This window comes from Gallus gallus, chromosome 1, assembly GCF_016699485.2.
Source record: "Gallus gallus isolate bGalGal1 chromosome 1, bGalGal1.mat.broiler.GRCg7b, whole genome shotgun sequence".
Taxonomy (NCBI): domain Eukaryota; kingdom Metazoa; phylum Chordata; class Aves; order Galliformes; family Phasianidae; genus Gallus; species Gallus gallus.
The window spans coordinates 71257596-71279540 of NC_052532.1; the positions used below are offsets into that span (position 1 = coordinate 71257596).

At 37.9% G+C, this 21945-nt stretch overlaps 1 protein-coding gene across 35 annotated transcripts in view; it reads left to right on the forward strand.

Moving 5' to 3' along the window:
- Window positions 1-21945, forward strand: part of PPARA (peroxisome proliferator activated receptor alpha) — a 278561-nt gene that overhangs the window by 176237 nt on the left and 80379 nt on the right. For all 35 annotated transcript variants that reach the window (XM_046942569.1, XM_046942389.1, XM_046942408.1 and 32 more), the window contains 2 exons: window positions 6646-6744; window positions 18347-18543. The gene's annotated coding sequence lies outside the window, so the exon portion shown is untranslated. The remainder of the gene's footprint in view (window positions 1-6645; window positions 6745-18346; window positions 18544-21945) is intronic.

The following is a 21945-nucleotide window of genomic DNA, read 5'->3' on the forward strand; positions in this document are numbered from 1 at the left end:
ATCAGCTCTCTTAGGAGTCAGATTAGCGTGCTGCAAAAAGCACTGGACTAAAATGTTATTAAAGAATCCAGCAAGTCTGAGAGACTTTTGTGCTGAATCGTTGCATTCACAAATTCTCATTCACTTGAAAAGTTTCTATGAAAGTCTGTTTACAGCGGTAATTAAAGTATTGTGAATTCAAAACGTGTCCTACCAGACAGGCTCAGTCAGCTTTCACTGAAGTAAGTCAGCACAGACAACTGTGCACTTCTTGCATCCAGCAGCTTAATTAGAGCATGTTCTGGGTGGGAAGAATTATTGTACCCTACTATATCTATGTACCAATATTCTTAGAACTCTACGGCAGACTCGCTATGTCCCAATTAATCATCCACATTTTATTTAAGTGTGTGTGGCCTTTTTGTTTGTTTTGATGAAGGTGCTTTCTCTGTGCACTGTTGATGCTGCAAGGCATGGAAGTTAAGAAATGTTTATATTAGCATCTCCACAGCACCATGAAAGACTGTAGAAAATGTACATTTTACAGCATAACTGGTATACAAAAGTGATGCATGTGCAGTATGTGGGCAAGGAAATATTTGAACGTCAGTAGGAGAAGTTAAGCTTTGAGATTTCTTATGTTTTGTGTGTTTAAGTACTTGACTTCGACATTGCCTGAATTCTGAATTTTTTTCAGTTTGTTTTTCTTCCTTCCATGCTTGCTTTTTTATTTTACAGACTGATTTTCTGACCACAATAAAGCAGACAGAATTATTTGATGTTGAGAACCTTGTTAATTTTATGGCCCGTTTTCACGTGGAGATCAGCTTTTATTTCCCCCCTCACTCTTTATTCTTGATTCAATTGTCAGTAAGGTTTGCTGAGCAAAAACACTGGATGTATTATGGGAAGAAATCTAATCAATGCAGCACCAAGGGACAGTCCTTCAGAAGCCTCCCTGGTGGCTGTGAGCCAGACTAGAGGTTACTATGAGGTTACTCTGTCTGACTTTTACCAAAATACCAGCTACTTCTGAAAGGGCTGCCGGCAGCCTTGTGCATGTGTAACAGAAGCCTCATTAATATAAGCTCCCAATATATATACACCTGTTATGCTAGCCCCCAGCGCAGAGCCTGTGTTTCCTATTTTAAACACTTTGCATGTCTGTCTACATTCCCTTCTGTCTGCAGTTGCTCTAGTGCGGTGCTGCAGAGCAGCTCATATGCAGTACCTCCAGGGAATGCAGGAGGCTAAATAAAGTTGTGGCAGATGTCAGGGGGCTTTGCCAAACGCTATTTTCCAAGTTAGATAGTTTGAAAAATTAACTGGCTAATCCCAACTCTGTAATACAGAAGTAACCTCATTAGCGTGTAGCCTCATTAAGTATGCATTTCTTTAACTGCTCCTTTATCGGGTTTTGATGAAGGAAATTGCGCTGACAAACATGTGGGAAATCTTTATTTGACTGGCAAAATTCTGCTCCCATCCTTGTCCCCAGGCCCCAGTGCTCTGTTCTGTGTGTGGAGTGTGACTCTTACATTCTTTTAAGCAGTGCAGCAGTTCCTTAGGGCTGTTACCTGTTTTGGCTCTGAGTTCTAAGAAATCACTTGACAGCAAAATTACTCTAAGCTGAACTTTTCCTCTTTTATAAAATATTTGTTCAGCACATTCCAGAACAGGGGTTTCACTCAAGAAGTTACACATATTCTTTGTTAAAGACAGAAAGAAAGAAAGAAAAAAGGATCAAAGCAGTATCAGATACAACTACTGATTCAGCACAGGAACAAAATCTTAGCAAACCCACCGAGCCGTGTTCTTTTCGGCTTGGTTTTCATGACCAGTGCATGGAGAAGCATTCACATCAGTACCTCTGACAGGCACTTGCCATGTTTGGCATAAAGGAGCAGTAAGTTTGCTTCACGTAGCTCTCAACAAAGGCCTAGTGGTCCCCCAGGCAGGGCCGGAGATGCCACAAGGGGTGGTACTCTGGTGCTGTCACTCCAAAGCCACAAGATACTGCTGGCCATACTCAGGTTGGTCACAAGGACATCCTCCTGGTGGTGGTTTGGCTCCTTTGTGTGGGGCCACGTTTCTGTAAGAAGACACATCTGCCATTACAGGTTTCATGGTTCTATTTACAGGGTGCGCTTGATGTCTGCACTTAATTTTTGTTTCCAAAGCCTCTTCCATGCAAAATTTCAGTGAGATATGAATCCTAGAACTAGGAGGTATCTATGGCTAACAATTTCTGCTGTGAAATGTTCTCCACAGTGAACTGGAGAGGCACTGCAGGATCTGGATTAACTCTACTTCAGTTCTAGCACTTCTCCATATGCAGTGATGGTCTTCTTGCTTGTATTCTGTTGCAGCATGTGGCTGTAAATTATTACAACCTAGCAATTTTGATAGGCATTTTTATTAAGCACAACTTGAGAGCACAGTGTTCTCAGTTAAAAATTCTAAGAACTTAAGAATTAGCAGCCTGGTTTAGACCAAAAGCCAGTCTGGCAGTCTAGGTCAGCACTTTCCTAAAATGGGATCAGTGGTGCCATATCATGGAGATCCTACCTGAGCACTGCCCACTGCATTTTAGTAGGGTTTGTTTTTAGTAGGTTTTGGTTCAAGGACCATTTTGAGCATAAGCAACTATTTGTTCAGAATCCTACCTTAAGATTACAAGTATTAGTAAAACATTTTAGGGCAATTAAACTCCAGTCTGGTCATGACAGTAGAAGTAGCATCCCTGTAATTCATAATACTGACACATACTTCCTGTTGTGATTAGGTTTTAATTGTATGTCTCAGTGAACTAATGCTTTATTTCTTGTGAAACAGGAACGAGTATTGTGATTGTTTTACTTGAGTGCTATTAATTGGGTAAGTTCAGGAACTTCTTTTCATTATTTGAAGCGAGAGTTTTTCCATGGAAATGCAGTCAATAGAAATGTGACCGAAAATTTCATGTGATATATTAGATTATTGAAACCTAGGTGCTATAGCCTATGTCAGCATTGTGAGTATATTTCTGAAAGATAGTATTTCCCTAAAGAGATCTACTCAGAGGAGTACTTCTAATTCTTTGTACACTTGTATCAGATCTCAGCATTTTCTAATTATGAATATCTAATATTTTCAGGAATCAGATAGCACGCATAGGGAACTTTGAATATGGGAAAAAGATAAGACTGTAGTCTGACCAGTACAGGTGGAAGAACCTGTGGAAGTTGTGAAAATGCAGTAGCCTACTTAGGGCTTCCTTGAATTGCTGCTAACTAATGTTCTGCTACGTGAAAGAAGTAATTCAAGTGAAAGTGGAACAGTGGTGTTCTGATTTCTAAAAGCCAGCTGAGAGATAATTTAAATTGAAACGTACTGCTCTTGGTGGTAAATCCTCCAAAAAATGCTTGCAATCTACACTTTAAGGGGTTGAGAAGAAATAGCAATAAGGTTTTGGTCCATCCTGTGGTCTGTGTTCATTTGTTTAATCAAATAGAAGGATAGCAAGCTTCCTCTCTGTGAAGTATGCAGTGTTGTACAGTGAATTCTATCTTTACTGCTTCGGTGTACAGTATCTGTTAGCTATACAGCATATTTGGTGTTTTGCATTGCACTGCTATCATTATTAGTAGAAATAACATAAATAAAACCATGAACTAAAAAGGAGAAGCGGAGTGTTGTTCTGCTAGCATACCTACATGTTTCTTTCTGTTGAAATGGACTAGTTGTGCTCCCAAACCAGAGAATTTTCTTCTTCTGTTTTAAAATACATACATTCCTAAAGCAGACTTTTAAAAGAAATATCACATTAGGATCAAGGAAATAAGTTTATTTTGAAGCCTCTGTACTCTCCATGGTGTTTACAGTAATCCAGTGGTGGTTGTGTGCTTCAGATTTGTACTTTTCTGGATTCCTATTCTGAGTGTAGGATTGCTATTCCAGGGTGTTGTGAACAAACCAGCCATCTTTCATTTGCTAATTCACTACATTAAATGGCCACCATCAGGTTTCATTTGTGTGTTATATTGAATATGCATGATATTTTATTCTTCCTCTTTGCTGTACATCTTGTTGCATACATTAGGAATTAGTAAGGAAATACAGACTAACCTTGCAAGTAAAAAAAAAAAAACCAAAAAACTGTTTTTTACATCATAGTTGTTAAATTAGCAGTATTTCAGATTGTACAAAACCTCTCCCACTCAACACTTTAGTGTTTTTTTTTCCTTTTTAAAAGCTACTAGTAGAAGTCCATTTTTGTGACCGCGTTGATAAGTTGCCCCAGACATTTTCAAAATATGGATTTAAACACATAACAAGAAAGTAAAAACAAAAAGCCAGGAAACTTCTAAGTTTGTGCACAGCAGGGAAGCCAGAAGCTCAAAAATGTTAAAAAGGATGGCTTATCCCAATGACCTTCAAATGATGTTTAGTAATACCCCAATTCAAAACAACATGTAGACGTGTTTAATTTGAATTGCATATTTAAGTAAGACTTTGAAGGGTTTGAAGCATAGGCATAATGCTTTATCAGAAAAGAGACAGAAGTTTAACGTTTCTTGTAGTACATTCTCATGCTTCAGCAAGAAGAATACCTAGCAACTGCTTCTCTTCTATTATGAATGTAAGAGTGAGGGGGTTTCTCATTAACTCTCTGGAGAAGGAATTTAAGACCCAATAATAAAAATAGTGGCATGACTGAAGTTCTTCGTGTCTAAACATCTGCAGGATTGTAGCCTACTGTAACAGTCTGAAACAGCCTGAAAACCATGTCTATGAAATCTCAGTATGGTACTGTATCAACACGTATTTTTCATACAGCGTTAAGGCAGTCAAGTTTGAAGAGTTTCTTTATCAGCAGTATTTCTGTCGCATCTTGTCTGGGCTTTTTTCTGCTGGTGGGATCCCATTTGCCACATTTCTGAGTGAAGCTAAGGATTATTTTCATGTACGTTTTGTATAGTACCTGTATTCTGTTTTAAGGAAAAATATACACATGCGTTTTTCTTCTTTCAGCTGTGCAGAATGGCATACAGATGTACTAGCACATTCCAGAGTAAGTTAAATAGAGAACAAAGTATTATGTCACTGGATGAGTAGAAGAGGAGCTGATCTCTGACCACAAAAGAAAAATAAAGCATTGCTAAGATCGTGGCTTTGAGAAAAATAAGCCTGACTATTTTAGTATTTAGGTGGATTATGGAAGCAACAGTAAAAGAGAGAAAACTCTTAGCAAAGAAAAATGTGGGAATGGTTTAAGGGTAAACTGTGGCATGAGAGAGCAATAATGAAGCAGGTTGAAAAAAATTGAAAATTAGTTTGGTACATAATGCAAAACAAACAAAAATTAGTTTATAGAAATGTAACATTAACGCAGTTGATATATTCACTGAAAGAAAAGGGTTGGAATGAACAGTGATAAGCATTAGTGTCTCTTATTGGAGAAAGCTAGTATTTCAAGGAGATTTGCTGGCTTCTATATATACAAATACTAAGGACATTTGGAAAAGAGTAACCTTTCATCAAAAAAGCAGCAGAATTAGCTGGAGAAAACAGAAATCAGTAATAATAGAGTGAGAATGAATAAATGAATAGATTGATGAATAGGCAGAGAACATCACTTCTTTGGGATGACCTAGAATAACTTATCCAGTGTCATGTCACATTCCTAAAATGATCACAATGCAAGAAAACAAAAATTGTTATTTCATCACGCTGTATATATTTTTGCGTGCAAATAATGGTGTCTGTATTGAAGTCTGATTACCATCCATTTGTAAAGGTATTAATGATACGCACGTACTATCAAAAAAATATTAGTATCACTGGCTGCAGAGACTAAGCTGCTGACTGCTACATGTTATGAATAATTTAGACTGGATGTATTGATATCTTTTCCTGATTGATTAGTCAAAGCACAGTTAACGTTTCAGTTGCCACTAGTCATACAAATTTTAAAGGACTGCATGCAGTTCCAATATTAAGGAGTAAAGGTTAAAAAATTTTATCTGGTAAGTACTTTAAAATTGTTTAACTGTGAAAGCGGAGGAGATTTTTTTTGCTTGAAGCTTTCAAGGTTAGTAGCAACTAAATGGAATAGTCTCCGTAATTTTAAGTCATAGTGTTTCCCTGAGGGTAACGTCAACCCCTACAGAGTGCCATTAATGCCCCACTTACCTTTGATCAAGGCTTTGAAAATATGTTTAAAGTGGGATACTACCCATGTACTGAAGCAAACTCCTTGCAAATAGAACTCTTTGAAAGAACTGCATTTTGTGTCTGTACGTTCATTTCTCACTTTCTTCCCTCATAAAGATAACTGTATGGGAACTGTTGAATCACGGCCTGAACCTCTGATTGACCACCTGAGGCAAGCGCTGAGTCAGCTGCAGGGGCACAGGTGAACACAACTTCACCTGAGTGACCGGAGGGGGTGGAGCCAGGCTCATTTAAGACCCCATTTAAGGGCTGACTCCCAAGGAAGAAGGATCTCTACCTAGAGATCCTTCATCTTGGAGCCTTTCCCTGAGCCCAGGACATGGGAAAGGTCTTTATTTCATTTCAACTTTGTAACACAATAATCTCTCTGGTCTAATACTCATATGTCTGTTTGCCATAGAGATAACAGAAATGTTTTACAACTTTTTTCTTCTTTTCTTTTTGAAACAGAGAAATGACCTAGGGGGAGCCAAGTTACAAGATGAACTCTAACCAAGTTAGAAGAGGAAATAAGTGAAGATTGGTCATGTATGCAAAGAAAATGACAAGGTATCTAAGGCAATCACAATTCAGATTAATTTCTTGCTGGTGTAGAGGTCTTCATGGTACATTAATTCTGGCAATAAACTTTAAAAATAGTCCTTGGAAAAGATGTTTTGAAAAGAACTTTTTTCTACTGTTTCATTGCCAGAGTAAGTATATGTCTTTATAAGTGTCTTGAAGATACATCTTTGAAGTCATCATTGTGTTGAATTGTAGCTGTATTTCTAGAAGTAAATGATGATCACATTCGTGAGCTGTGTTTTTGGCAGAAGTGAGTAAAAAAACACTGCTTCTCCCAACATCAAAATAAAATCTTGCTAGACACTGTCAATTTCCGAGGCTTTAAAGTAATCATTTCATGAATTCATTTAAATCACTGCACTTGAACGCTCAGTGCACAAGTTAAACCATTTTCTCTTTTCTTTGTCATGTATAACCATTACAAATAAATGTGCTAGTACTTGTTTTGCTCTGTATTTAAAGGATGTGTTCTCTTAAGTTTGTTGTTCTGCAGATTTGTAACTTGAGGAATGTAAAATCAGTACTACTGACAACTCATATCCCTCAAATACTCTCAATAACGTGCATTTGTAATATTTACACAGTGGCTGCTAACAGGCTGACACAAGGCTATATACCACTTAAGATCTGAGGTTAAATGGTTCTTCAGTGATGCATAAAATTTGTATTGATCATCTGCCCGGCACTGAATTGAACCTATTAATGGATAAGCCTTACAGTATCACTATGAGAAAGGGAATTATGATCTCAATTTAAAAAGTGGTAAAACAGAGCCCCAAGGGCTCAAGTAATCATTTCAAGTCGTACAGGAAGTATATAGCAGAGCTCTCAATCTAAGCCAGCTCACCTGACCAACCATCCTTGTGTTTGTTGTCCTTTTCATCATATTCTGTCAGGTGTGGAATGTGTATGTCAACAGCTATGCATTCCTTATGCACTGCTTTAACAGTCAAGTTCTCTTGCAAAGTAACTTAAAACACACAGGGAATGTGAATTGTGAATCTCTCTTGTCCATAAAGAACACGACACGATGCAAAAGGGCCAGCATAAACAACATAAGTTGGATTTTAATAAGTTAAAAACAAAATGTACAGGAAGACCTGTTGTTGTTATGACCTCTCTATTTTTTCTCTTTTTAATTCTTTTCCCTTTTCTTTGCATGGTGTTCTAGATCTTTCTGTGGTACAGAGAGGAACTGCTTGTATAGAACAATTAATGCTTTTGCTTTTGTAATCTTGCTGAATGTCTATTTGATTTCTTTAGCAAATGTCAGGTCACATGTTGGCTGATTGCGTTCTGAAACTGAAGTATAAATCATCTTCTCAAGTGACTAACTGTCATTTTTCTTTGCAAAATATTTTTCTATCTCTACCTTATGTAACTCTTACAGTTGCTGACATTTTCCTAAAAGCCCTGTTCATTTGACACTCAAGATTTCAGTATAAAACTATAGATGAGAATAGATAACTCTTTTGCCTTCGCTTAGTACCTGTTTCCTTTACCATTAGTTGAAGAAAGGAGTATTATGCATTTCTGAGTCATACTGTATAAAGGTACTTTATTTTATACATCATTAGAATTTTAAAAGAAGAAGGAAAAGCTGTACCATAGGTGAAAGCAAGAGTTAACATGCTTGAACTGTAGAAAATGGCTATTAAATTTTGATGGATGCTATCACTGATAGATCAAATAAATGTTGATGTAGTGATGTAGAGGGTATGGATAAAAAGATGAGTGCTACAGAAATGGTTGTTAGTATTAATGGAAAACATATATAATCCTCAGCCAAAGACATGGATCTACCCAGAAGAAAAGAACAGAGTATGGACTTCTTATATGCCTTGAGTTCTGTCTATAAGAGTGCAGCCCTATATAGCTGTGTCTTGTCACAGATTAAGATTGCATATACTTGGCCATGCCTTATGTTTTATTGTGCCCGATTCCTGCTGGCTTAGAGATGATATTCTAGTATTAATAATCTGCTTTACGTATTTATATGTTGGTAGAAAGCTGTTAATGAGTATTCCTAACAGATCTTTTTAATCAAGCATAAAATGTAAGAATTTCCTAGGAAAAAATGGCTGCATAACATGGAAACAGTTGGTATTAAATTCCTGTTGGTGTGGCCTTTGACTCGCAGCTTCTGCTGAGTCCAGCTGAGAGATAAATGAGATAATTTTGCTGGTGTTTCAGGTCAGCACTTATGCCAATCTCACCATCATGGACAGTGAATTCAAATGTTTCTGAACAGCTCTGGAAAAACACATTCAAGAAAAACTGTGTTCCATCTGACAGAATGCTACTTTTAAGCACTTAGGGTGATCTGGAATGCCAGGACTTTGGTCCTGAGAATTGGTCCGCTATTCCTAAAGCATCCAAGCTCAAATCTTTTAGTTAAAAGTCTCTAGATTGTTTAAAATTTATGGGTAGATGCAGGGAATTTTAAGACTCCTGAAGGAGTCTGTAGGGGTAGGTTTAAAATGTCCATATAAATACAGTCTTAATCTCTAAAAAAACAATCTGAATTGATTGAGTACTGATGTAAATGTAATGTAAAAGAGGATTGCTGTGCTTAGAAAGGGAAGTCAGATCTTTATCTAAATATCTCTGCTTTATAATAAGATACAGTATGATAACATGCGCAGTGAACAGTTGAAATCAGCACAGACACATCTGAGAAGGGACACTTTAGTCACGTAAAGAAAGGTGTGAAAAGTACCTTCCTCGAAAGCCAGACTCCCTGCAGTTTAGAGCAGCCTATTTTATTGACATGTGTGACATCTGATCATGTTTTGGGGGTTTGTAGAATTACTGTACCCTTCTTATCAAAGGCAGATGGGGACCCAATCCTACAAGAAACAGATTCCATCTATCCATTTACATACCAGTCTGACCTTACCACTGAAGATTCTTAAAGCTAGTTCATGGACATCATAAATTTGTACTCCTCAGTTCATAAAGGTAGGGACATAATATTTTACAGGTGTGGAAGTGAAACATAGATGTGAATATTTTAAGACATATAGCCTTGACAATGATACTTAAAATCATTCATCATGGATGAGCTCAGGGAAATAAGCAGGATTGTAGTTTGTTTGCCTTTGAAAGTCTGACTAGTTACTATAGCACCTGAAGAAACCAAGTGAACTGAACTTATTTTTCTGAGAATACTTGTACAAGAGGACAAAGAAAATCTTGAAAATCTGTTGTACGCTCGTGAAATGAATCCAACTCTCTGAAATTTCTGAATATCTGAAGAACTTTTCTGTGTTCCACCTTACTCTTCTCTGATTTGAAAACATCTTTTTTGAGTTCTTGGAAAACTGTGCATTTCTACTGTGTGCTGTTCTCATTAAATCTATCTTTCTCTTGCTACAAGCTCTGATGGAGGGGGACTTCCAACAGTACTCTCTCATAGGTCCCCCACTGTATATTAGACAACACTGGGTCATGAACACTAAAGTCTCCAAAGGCCTACTGGATGATCCCCTTTTAAGATCTCTGGTGGTACAAGTTGTCCCAGATTAGAAGCTATTTGCAGGCTTCGGGAATGTGTAAGAGTAAGTCTCCCCAGTTACATATCTCAGGAGATCTGCAAAGAAAAAGAGGATGATTAAAGTTTATGGCTTGCAAAAGAAGGAAATCAAGGGGATTATTTCTCGGTGTTCTTTTTATGAGATTTTTTTTTTTAAAGGAAAAATATTTTGACTGACAGGCCTTTGAACATGCTGTGAGTTCTGTATTTGCAGTAAGGCCTGGAGGAACAAGCTTTTATTTTCTACTAGAAGACTGCAGTCTTTAGCACTCTCAGTATTAAGATCATTGCAGGCAGGCATCCCTACTGATATTACTAAAAGGAACTTTAATCAATCTTGAAAAAAGACTTCAATAACCTGAATTATGGCCACTAGTGCTAGACCTTTGATAGGAGAATGGGTCTAGCAGTATTGATTTTCTCACTCTTAGCATTTCTTCTGATATTTTTGCCACCTACTAGTAATGTGTATTTTAATAAAACTTTATGAACTGCCTTTTCCCAGCAATCTTTCTGTTTTTAAGTGGAAAATTTTTTACATCATTTGCATGCTTTTTTTTCATTTTGAAACAAATACAATTTTTGTGGAAGACTGCGGATTCCAAAACCAATCTAAAAATAGCAACTTCCCTCTCTAATTATGACACAGCCCTTTGTCAGTACTACCAGATGGGGAAGATGAGCCAGAAAATAGTATGAATAGTCACCAGTTGTCTTCTTTCATTTCTCTTTTTCTGTGAGAAAGCAAGATCTTTTGCATTTTCTTGACATTTTAAGTGCTAGACTTTATGTTTAGAAAAACTTAGAGCTGGTTTTGACAAAACAGCCTCGAGAGGTTTAGAGAATTCAGAGCCTTCCAGGGACATCAGCAGAATTGAGAGAACTGATAGAAAGGACCTATGGGCTAGGAAATCTGATGGGGTGCACACAAGAGTGGTTTACTATTTACATGTAAAGAAAAATAGGGAAAAAAAAAAAGCTGAAACTACTAATCTTGATAATATTTTTCTAGATTACAGCAAAGCTCATAGGTGTTATCTTGCATATGGCCTGTGGCCTTTTGACCTTCTGAAAGATGGCCTTGTGGTTTCATAGGTTAGCTCTCCATGATTAAGTTGTTACTGAGGAGACCGCTAACACTTCTCCACAGCACTGTTGCTGTACCTTTATAAAGACTGCTAAATGATGTGGTACGTACCACAGAGACCACTGTCCAGAGGAAAGTGCTGTCAGAGAGTGAGAGAGGGTTAACCACAAAATATTTACAATTTTAGCGTGCACTGAAAAAAAATATATAGCTGAAAACAGTATTTTCCTTTTGCTCTCTTTGTGCATTGTGGTTTTAGATTGGCTGCAAAAATGTTTCTGTATAGTGTGGATTGTCTACAGCAGATGGCAAACAATGATTAACCATTTCCTTCCAACTGCTCTTTAATGGGCAGAAACCAAGGTGAACCAGTTACTCGTATTAAAATAAGCTGAAAAAAATCATGTAGTTATGAGTGTAAATGTTCTCATCTAATATAAACTTTCCAAGAATAGTGCAGTTGGGGCTGGATGTCTTCTTTCAAGCTTATTTCCAGTGGCAGAGGATGTAAAGAACTAAATGATAGTAAAGTATAATTATAGTTTTTAATTTACTTTTAAATTATTCCATTTTTAAGTGAAATACTGATTTACACAAGTGCTGGACCTCTGAACTACTTGGATTTGCTACTGTATCTTAACCAAAAGTAAGTTTCTTGTATGCTGCTGATGAGACTTAATATGTTTTCATAAAATAAAGCTTCTGTAAGATTAGAGTGGAAGTACTGCTCTAGCATTAAGAGCTAGGGTAATAGGATGCACATCTGCTATATATTCACATTTCTAAGCTGTTCTACTTTTCGTACATTAAGGCCAAAGGAGGCTTAGGATAGATGCTTGCTTTCTTTTAATTTGAAAGCACAAAAAAAACCCCAATACCTTCTTAATATTGTTAATTTAAGAAGTAGTGTCATCAGTGAGATGATAGTGATACAGGCTGGGAGCCAGCTGTGTAGGAATCAGTTCAGTAGAAACAGTGCTGGTAGTCCTGATACTCAAGGTGAATATCAGGTAGCCATATGCCCTTCCAGCAGAACCAGCTTGCATTCAGTGTTGCATTGGCAAGACTAAAGGCAGCAGCTCTAGAGAAGGGGCCCTCTCCTTTTAGCACTTGTGAGACTCTATTTGGAGTTCTGTGCCCAGTTCTAAGGTACAAGGTGGCAACCACCTTGCTAGCACAAGTCCAGTGGAAGGCGCCAGTACGTGGCTGGAGTACATGGTGAACAAGGAGAGACTGAAAGAGCTGGGTCTGTACAGCTGGAGAAAGAAAGGCAGAAGAGCAACCCTACTGCTATCTACAGCTACCTTATTGATGTTAGGGTAAAGAAAAGATGGAGCCAGGCTCTTCTCGAAGGTGCCACAGAAACAGAATGAGGGCAAACAGACACAAGCTGGAAAATGAAAAGTTCCAGTCAGATATAAGGAAAAGCATTTTACCAAAGTGTGTTGAAACACTGCAACAAATGTCCACATTGACTATGATATCTCCATCCCTAGAAGTATCCAAGATTCATCTGGGTATAGACGTTAGCAACTTGATCTCATTAGACCTGCTTTGAGGAGGATTAGGTATTTCCAGAGGCCTTCCGAGCTCCATTATTCTATGGTTATTAGATTCTGTGATAAGTAGGACCAGTTTTTTTTTCTACATGACTCTCTCTGAAGTGAACTCATAGCTTCATTGAAATCAAATAACAAGATTCTTATTGACTTCGTGATACTCTTTTGTGTGATTTGGAGGGTTCTTTGAAATCAAATAATACTTTTCATGTTAGGAGAACTTCAGAGAAAAGCTTTTGTTTTTTTTCTGAAAGTTTATTTCACAACCAACAGATTCCTTTAGCATATATGGATAAAGTTATCTGTATAGAAGATAAAGATTTTTTGCTCTAAAGGAGCAAAAAAAAACCTGGTATTTTTCTCTCAAATTTGTACCTGTATTCCTGTAAGCTCAAGTATTTAATTGACTGGCTTAAAAGTGGAGGGGAAATTGGTGATAGAAGAAGAGTGTCGTTCTCATGATCCCGAAAATAGAAAGTATTTCAAACCCTTGAAATCTGTTGTCCAGCTTTGACATTAACAAAGTAAATCATACAAAGAAATATTATATAAAAAGCCCAAATCCTACTGTGAGCTTAATTACATTTACATGTTTACATTTTACAACTTCCTGTGACAAAGCGAATAAAATGCCGTATGAACAGATAGTGTAGTATTGAAGCAAATGTTCATTTACTGTATTTCTGAAGAGGGCAAAGAGTTATTAATGTTGCTTAGATTGGCTTTTTTTAACTGCCACTTGTAAGTAGAGTGTATATAGCCTTTTTGTGCTATGTTCATATGATGAAAACATCAAGGGCGTGTTTTCTCCTCTTACCCAACTCACTTATTCTACTTTGTAATTTTCCATATGCTGTTGACTACAGTATTTTTAATTGAGTGTGGTGCATACATGCATGGATAGTGATAAATCACACTGCAGACTATGTGGCCCATAAAAATTTTATGCAGCTATGAGAAAAAGTTACTGTCATTACAGGACCATTTGGGAAACCAGAGTACTTGTTTCAGCAGTCTGGGTTTGATCTTTTAATGCTATCAGTGTTTTGGATGAGTGCAGATGCATACATGATGAATTTAGAATGTTCCAGGAATACTAGAAAACGTCTAAATACCTCCAGTGTTGAGGTTAAATTCTCAGTTTGGAAATTCTTCTACCCAAATCTTCATAGCATACCTTTCCATAAGAAGAGTCTGGATCTAAGAAACATCTATCGCTATGTTAATTCTTATGCACAAAGTTCCAATGTTCACCATTTGTTGTGATTTCATAGCAATATTAATAAAGTATTGTTGTTTCTTATCCCCCAACTCTTCAGAACTTGTTTTCTTTGCAGCATTTTCCTTGTAGTCAGGAGGGAATTTCACATGCTTTTAGAAAATCTGACAAAATACAAAATTCATTAGCTGGAACACAAAAAAACGAGTGGCCTAAGAGCTGTGATTCTGAGAACTGGAAATATTGATTTTGTGATTCAGGAAGATTTTATTTAATGGGGCATTTAAACGTTTGTATGTGAATCTGTTCCATGACATACACTGCAGTTAGCAACAGCTTTTGTGTATCATGTCTAATATACCCATACACTTCTGACAGTATGTATATTCATGAGATTCATAACATTTTCCTGCATTTGTCCTCATAACAGATTTCATTTCAAAGCAGCACTTCATTGATGTAGAACACTGACGCATTGTACATATAATTGTTTCTCATCAGTATGATTATTTTGTGACACCTAGTGGATATATTAATAGTTGTGCCAGTTCAAATTTCCTTGGGTTGTTTGGGTTGTCTGAATATACATTCTGGCCTGCAAACTGAATTCACATCTTAAACACATCGAATCTCGGTCTTTCTTTCTTACTTTCTCTATTTTTCCTTTTTTTTTTTTTTTTAATTTTTATTTGACTTTGATCCTGGAATGGTTTGGTTGTAATCAGCTGAACAAATACTCAGCACCCAAGAGTCCTGAGGAAATCCCATTAGTCCTAAAACAATACAAGGTAGTAAAAATTTGGAAATGTCATGATACTGTTAAGTCAGAGTCCCTACATGTGCAGTGTGTGATCTTCACCCATCAGCTTTTTCTACTGCATCAATTTTTCTGTATAGTAGATCAAGTATGAAGTTCCCTTTGGAGTTGAGCATGCGTTACATAAAATTGTGAAAGGTTACAAAGAAGTACTCAGACTTTTCGCCCTATGGGGGCTGTAACAAATCCAATTCCTTTACTGTTCATAGAGAATGAAATGTGATAAATAATTAAAATATTTTTCTATAAACATGAGAATGTATTTAGAAAATTTATATCAATAAATGTAGTCTAGAAATGCTTTAAACGCATGACCCACTTTCGTGACTAAGATATATCATATGAAGTATATCTTAATTTACATTCTGAGCCTGAAGCTTATTTTGAAGTCATTTGTCCTACAGGCAGAGTTGAATTACTGTCTTGTGTATATACTGCAAATGCTGGGAAATAGGAAAGTCAGTATTTTCATATGCCTGGTTTTTATGTTCATAAAGGGAGAGGAAGTATGTTTTTTTGGACAGTGGCCTCAAGTCGGTTTGCTCTGTTGGTGAGTTGATGCTGTTGGTGTGCACGTTTATAACTTCATAGATGGTATTCTTTACCCAGTAGGTCTTAAATTCTAGCATACCAGAGAAGATGCAGGGCAATAGCTCATATGATAGCTAGGGTATGATTTTAGTAGTTCCTAACAAGGATCTGAAAGGAGCTGTAAAGTGCATTTATTTATAAATAAGAGATTGTGTATTTTTTGTACTTGGGGAATTTGAATTGAGTTGTCCGGAAGACATAAATTATCTTTGAAGACCATCTTCAAAATTTTATGTTTTACCTTGTCTCTCTTCAGGGAGAATTTCTTATTTCCACTCCCAAAAGGCTTCAGAATCAGAAAACGCAGTACTGAACTGTGTCTTTAATACCAACTGATATGGCATTCTTTTCCTGTACTCTTCAGAGTTGCTTATCATAACATTTCTCTTGTGACTTTGGTTTATGTAAAATTAGAGCCTGTAGCAACAACATCATGAATAATGGACACAAAGTTTCTAACACATCATTGAACGCTGGCAAAGATCTGCTTACTCTCTACCACCTGAAGCCATGGTTCGAGTTCATTAATGAATGTTTAACTAGTGAAAGCTTTAGTCTCAAGTAAAAAGACTTAGACTGGAGTAAATCTATTGAGAGCCTCAGTCACCTGAGAAAACAAAAGGTTGTGCGGAGGGAGCTGAAAGCAGGCAGTGCTGTGTGTCTGGCCACCCGAGCTCCTTGCCTGCAATTCATGAAGGGTGTTCATTGTGCAAACGTGTGCCGTATCAGTGTCACTGCCCCAGTCACCCCAAGGCACTCCAGATGCCATGCTCAGCTCCCTTGGCACGCACGTCTACAGCAGCTGCCCCCCTTGCACTTGACATCAGCTTGCTATGTTTGAAGTATCCCTGCAGGTCATGATGCTAAGGGCCAGCACAGTCTGGGATGCCTGGTTTGCAGACTCCACAGGATTGCTGCCACATACAAGTTAGGGTGCAACAGCCCTGGCAATGATCAGCAACTTTTGGTGGTTTCCCCCCTCTCTTTTTTAAGGCTTGTGTTATGTGAACTTATCTAGGTCTTGGACTGGGCTTTGTGTTGGATGGCTAACGAGACCAGTAATTTCGTTAACTTGCGCAGTGAGTGTATGTATAAGCCTTCTTTCCATTGGCAGTAACAATAACCAATAACAGTAACGAATCAGAGCAGAGACAAAAGAGTTGTGGCAAAACCACCTGTGTTTCTTTTTTGAATCATACCACAATTTGAGACAATGTTGGAGAATAACAAAGCTATTACTGTACATAGAGGTCATCTGCTGGTAGCCAAAGAAAAACACTAATTGAAAGATAAAAGGCATCTTAATCATTAGCAGCATTGTTACCAGTAAATTCATTGAGGTTGCCAGGAGTCGTAGATGTGAGACGTAAGGCCCAGTTCAGGCTCCAAAAGGAAGGCTAAGGGAGGGGACAAAAGACAGAACATGAGCCAGACACAGCTGTGTCAGAAGCTATCACATCTCCAGAAGTTGAGGCGTGCATGCAGCCTTCAGCTGTGTGAGTGGGCAGGCTCAGCAGAGGCCTTTGCTTCCATGTCCCTTAACAGGTGGAGTTCTCTCATTGTCACCTGATACGCCATGGAAAGATGAAGCCTCATCGCTCTCTGTGCTTAGTATCCCCTTCCAGTGTATTTCGGCACTGATGTCCCCACAGAAGTCTCCCATGGGTGAAGGTGGTACGTTAATGCAGCATGCTTCACTGGTGGGAGCTTCTTGCTGCAGCCTCACAGTGTTAGTTTGGTCCCTTGTTGAAACAGTAGTAGTCCTTACACAGACTGTGCTGGCTTTGAATTTAGAACTATTTAGGATTCTAAACAATGATGCGGATTGATTGCAGTCTGGCACAGTCAGTGTAAATACTTCTGCTTTTGCAAGTGAACTTTTTGTTCAGGTGTGTAGCCTCCAGAAAGAAAAATACAAGTAACCAGAAATAACCAGCCCAGTGCAGTTACGGTTTGCAAGGACTGCACAAGGATTTTCTCTGTCTTAATGTATGTAGATTTCCAGGCTTCTGCTTCTTCACCATCAGGATGAACCAAGCTTAGCAGCTCAAGCCAAATACAGCCCGAACCTCAGAACGTTGTTCTGAGGTGGAATTTATTTTTTTAAAGTGCTTGGCAGCATTACTCAAAATAACTGTTTGTGTTATGGCCAAGAATATAGCAAGGTGGGTTGGAAGATACTGGTCCTGGTTGTTCCTGCAGTTGGACTTGCTATTTCCACGGGGATCTGAGAAAGGTGTGATTTTTGAAGAGCTGGGCATCACTTACAAGTAAAAGATAGGGTGTGTAGTTTAGGTGTTATATTTTATGTTCAAAGATATTAAGCAAATCCGAGTGACTTAAGCTGAGGAGACAGTTCTTCCAAAAAAAAAGAAAATCCAATAATCAACAACCTATAATAAAAATACTGTGGGGGAAGGGAGTCATTGGTATTTTGTTTTTCTATCATCTGTGTGCATGTAGTCTGAGATAGTGCATGGAGATGAATTACGAATGTTTAGGAAATGCTTGCTGTTAAGGGAGGAGTTATATACACATTTTGTTCTTTGCTATCTCTGACAAGAGAAAATAACACTGACACATTTTCTTAGCTCTTAACAAGAAACAATCCCTAATTTGTCACAGCTTCACCTCCTCTTCCTGCAGAGACTCATCTCCCTGATATCCAGCCCTTGCTTTTTTACCTTCATGCTTGGTGAAATGTGAAGAGTACCTGTAACATTTGTTTTTCGTAAGACATATCTCACTTACTCCTGGTGGATTTGCCCTTCCTACACAGGTTTTGTCTCCCGTGGATGCTGGCTTCACCCCATTTTTCCCATTGGGATCTGCCAAACTTCATTTCTGCCCTTGAGAGCTAGGACGCACAGCCCAGGGTGAGATGCTGCTGCTGCTCCCACAGCTGTCCGTGTCAAGCCTGGCAGCCATCTTAGGCTGGACAGAAAGCCCACCAGGGCCAGCACAGCAAATCAGCTGGTAAGTGAGCAGACAGAAGAATTATGCTAGGAAAACATCAAGGGCAAATATTTAAGTTGTACAAACAAATAGCTCCTAATACACTACAGTTCTGCTTCCTTATGGAGTTTATTTAAAATTTGAAAGCCAAGTGTCTCCCTAAATACTGATTTGCTGAAGAATACAAGTGCAACACACAAAGTAGCCAGTAGTTAGCCCTGGTTTAACTTCTCTTTTTATGGAAGCTTTGGGAGATGCTGAGTGTTTTTATCATTCTGGGTAGCTTTTTTTTTTTTTTTAGCATTTGGAGTATTACATAAGCAGAACTCGGAAATAAATGTAGTAGAAGAGTAAAATGTCCGTGTAAGTGCTACAGTTTGCATAAACAGAAGGCATGATCCGACACTGAAGAAAAATAAGGTGCTGCTTTGATAGAAAATGATATTTTTCCCACTACAGCCCTTTGGAAGCATCTGTTTAACATTCAAGACTTTTCACATCAGTCAGGCTAAGAAATGCCTGATGTACATGTGTGGAACGTGTCTGTGAAGGTGCAGAACCCCTTTGTTGTACACACAGCCCCAGCTCCTTGTCTTTAATTCTAGCAGATTCTTATACACCCATTCAGTAGATTAAGGCAGCAGTTATTAAGCATGTTCCATTTTTATGTGGCATTGTAAACCTTTTATGAAATGTTATATAAGCTTTCATTTTTGTGGAGGAATTTAACTGAAGGTAGCGTGAGTCCACATAAGAGTAAGGAAGCCTTTATACAGGTGTGCAGTTGTAAGGCTGCAGTGTGTCAGATGTGATTATTTACACTGATGTATGTTTTTACATGCTGTTGCCATTTTTTTCCCCATATATAGAATGTTCAAGATTTTAGGAACATCCATAAATTATTACAGAGCTCGGAGACACGTATTCCACAGAGTTCTGGTGTAACTGCTACTTTCTGCCAAATTTTTCTGAACAGTTTGATAAAGAAAATGGTTTCAGTGACTACGTGAAATTATTTAATAGATAGCAGCACTATGTTACAGTACCTATAATGTTCTGTGCAATAATAAGTTAAAAGGTCGGACAAAATAATGTGACTGGTTTTAATAGGATTAGGGCTCACTACAGTCAGTTGCTTCTAAGTTGTGTTCTAATGTGAAATTTAGACAAACAACTGAGTGCAGTAGACTTGGTGCCGTGAATATTTCCTATTGTGCCCCTCTGAAGCTGCAGCAGAATCTGTCCTAATTTATTTAATTATGGTAATGTTTTACAATTTATGAAAGAACTGTTGCTGCCAATCTTAGAAGCAGCTGTGTTTCAGTAATGGATTAAGTCTCTATATACATCATATTTCACAGGAGTTGCAAAATCTGTTTGTAAAATATTTTTCATTTCTTGAAGGATGTAATCAATATGAATGCAGTGTGTTTATTTTTGTTATATTTACTTAAAAATACACCTGGAAATATTGTATGTGAACTTTATTATATGTAGGTTCCAGGAGATGATCCTTCTCTCCTCCAACTAGCTTCTGTCTGAAACAGTTACCTTACGTGGTAATGCTCTGTCTGGTTTGACAGGGCGATGCAGCAGCTTCATTTTCTGCTCAGAGTCTGTTGGATTCAGTCAGAAAGCTTCCCTTGGTCTCAGCATCCGCTGTAGCAGAGCCTCCGCGATTTACTTTGCAACCACTCTCACCAGCAAAAGTTTGTGACATTTATAATAGTGAATAAACAGCGGGGGCACAGTGGTGACTGGACACCACTTTGGAAGCCAGAAAATAATCATTATGTAGAAACAAGCTGGAAGCCACTGATGTGACCTGCACGCAGCCCCTCAGCCTTGCAGGGTCCCTTGGGGTTTGCCTTGAGCCGCACATTTCCCCACTGCGGTCAGTGTGCACTTGCTCACATGTGCACCTAGGGCATTTGCCTTCCTCCTGGGAGCACAGGTAGGTTTTGCATTTGCAAATCATTCCCAGTTCTTGGGTGGAAGGTGCTCCAAAAATCGCGGAGTGCTCGTTCTGTGTTGTCCCAGGGTTTGCTAATTATTAAGGCTTTTAATTATATAACAATTCAACTTTAAAACTGTCATAGAAATAGCAGAGTTGGCTCTGCACCTTTTTAATAGCGACTGCTGAGGTATTTATTAACATCTGTTCCAATCCATTTTTCACTGAACACTGAGGGTTAGAATATGGAAATGTCATATTTTTCTTAGTATTAAACAGTTGCTGAACTAGAAACATAACTCTTGCCAGACAGTTATTTTGTATGCATGTCTTCTTCATAGAAAATGAACATGCACTTTTCTTTCATTAAGTATTTTAAAGTTCATCCTTGTTTTGTGACCTAATCAGTTGAAGTGAGTTTATGAGCGGCTTGTGAGAGCAGAAGAATAATTAATTTTAAGTGTTGAATAAAGCACATTCTTTTCCATTTTTGTTTGCTAATGAATACTTTAAACTATTCATACCCACAATAACAGATCTTATATAAAACAGAACAACAGAAAGCTTATAGCACTTTATAAATAACCATCTCAACGTTCATGAACTAAATTGCTACTTTTTATGTGGCAGATTGTATATTAAGGCAATATTATACCAGAACTTCACGTATGGAAATAGATCTTTAACATTATCAAAAGCTTAGCTGTATTTAGTAGAAAATAAGTGAATCCTTTTGAAATGTTTCTTAAAAATGCACCATTTTACATCAAAAGGGTGAACATTTTTCCATTCTCCCAACGAGAACTGCACCCGTGAGTGAAAGTAAAGCCGAGGTATGCTACAGGTAGGCAGCGATGTACATCACTGCAACATGCTTAGCTTTCCCAAATTTTGCCACTGTTTGATTCTGTATTTTCACTTCTGCCATTGGAGTCACTGGAGTCGCTTCAAGTTTAGGATCTTCATCTGACATTTCCAGTGATTTGGGTCTGCTGAGGAGCTTGGGCTTTTCACTGCTGTGAATATATCATTTTAATGGCTTTGAACTGTTTTCACCGGACTATCCAGCATAAAGAGCAGCTCCGCTGAAGGGTTACTTTTTTTCCTTCTTTCACCCTAAAGGAAATGCTTATTCAGAAGTCTCACTTTGAAGTAAAACACACAATACGCAGCTTTCCTCCAATTATGTTATATAATGCTGATTTCTATTTATATAAGGATAGGGTTTGTTTTAAAGCGGAAGCCCTTTCTGTGAGGTGACTGCACAGGCCACGGGTACTCACTCACCTGGCAGTACCAAGATTCACCAGCTTCCACACTGAATTTTAGCCAAGGCTCCAGTACAAATTGTGAACTCCTAACACTCAGATCTCTGACCACACACATAAAGATGTTTAGTTTTAAACATTTTATCTAAAAAACCAGGGACAGAATAGTTCTGTGTTTGTTTGCTTGTTTGTTTGTTTGTT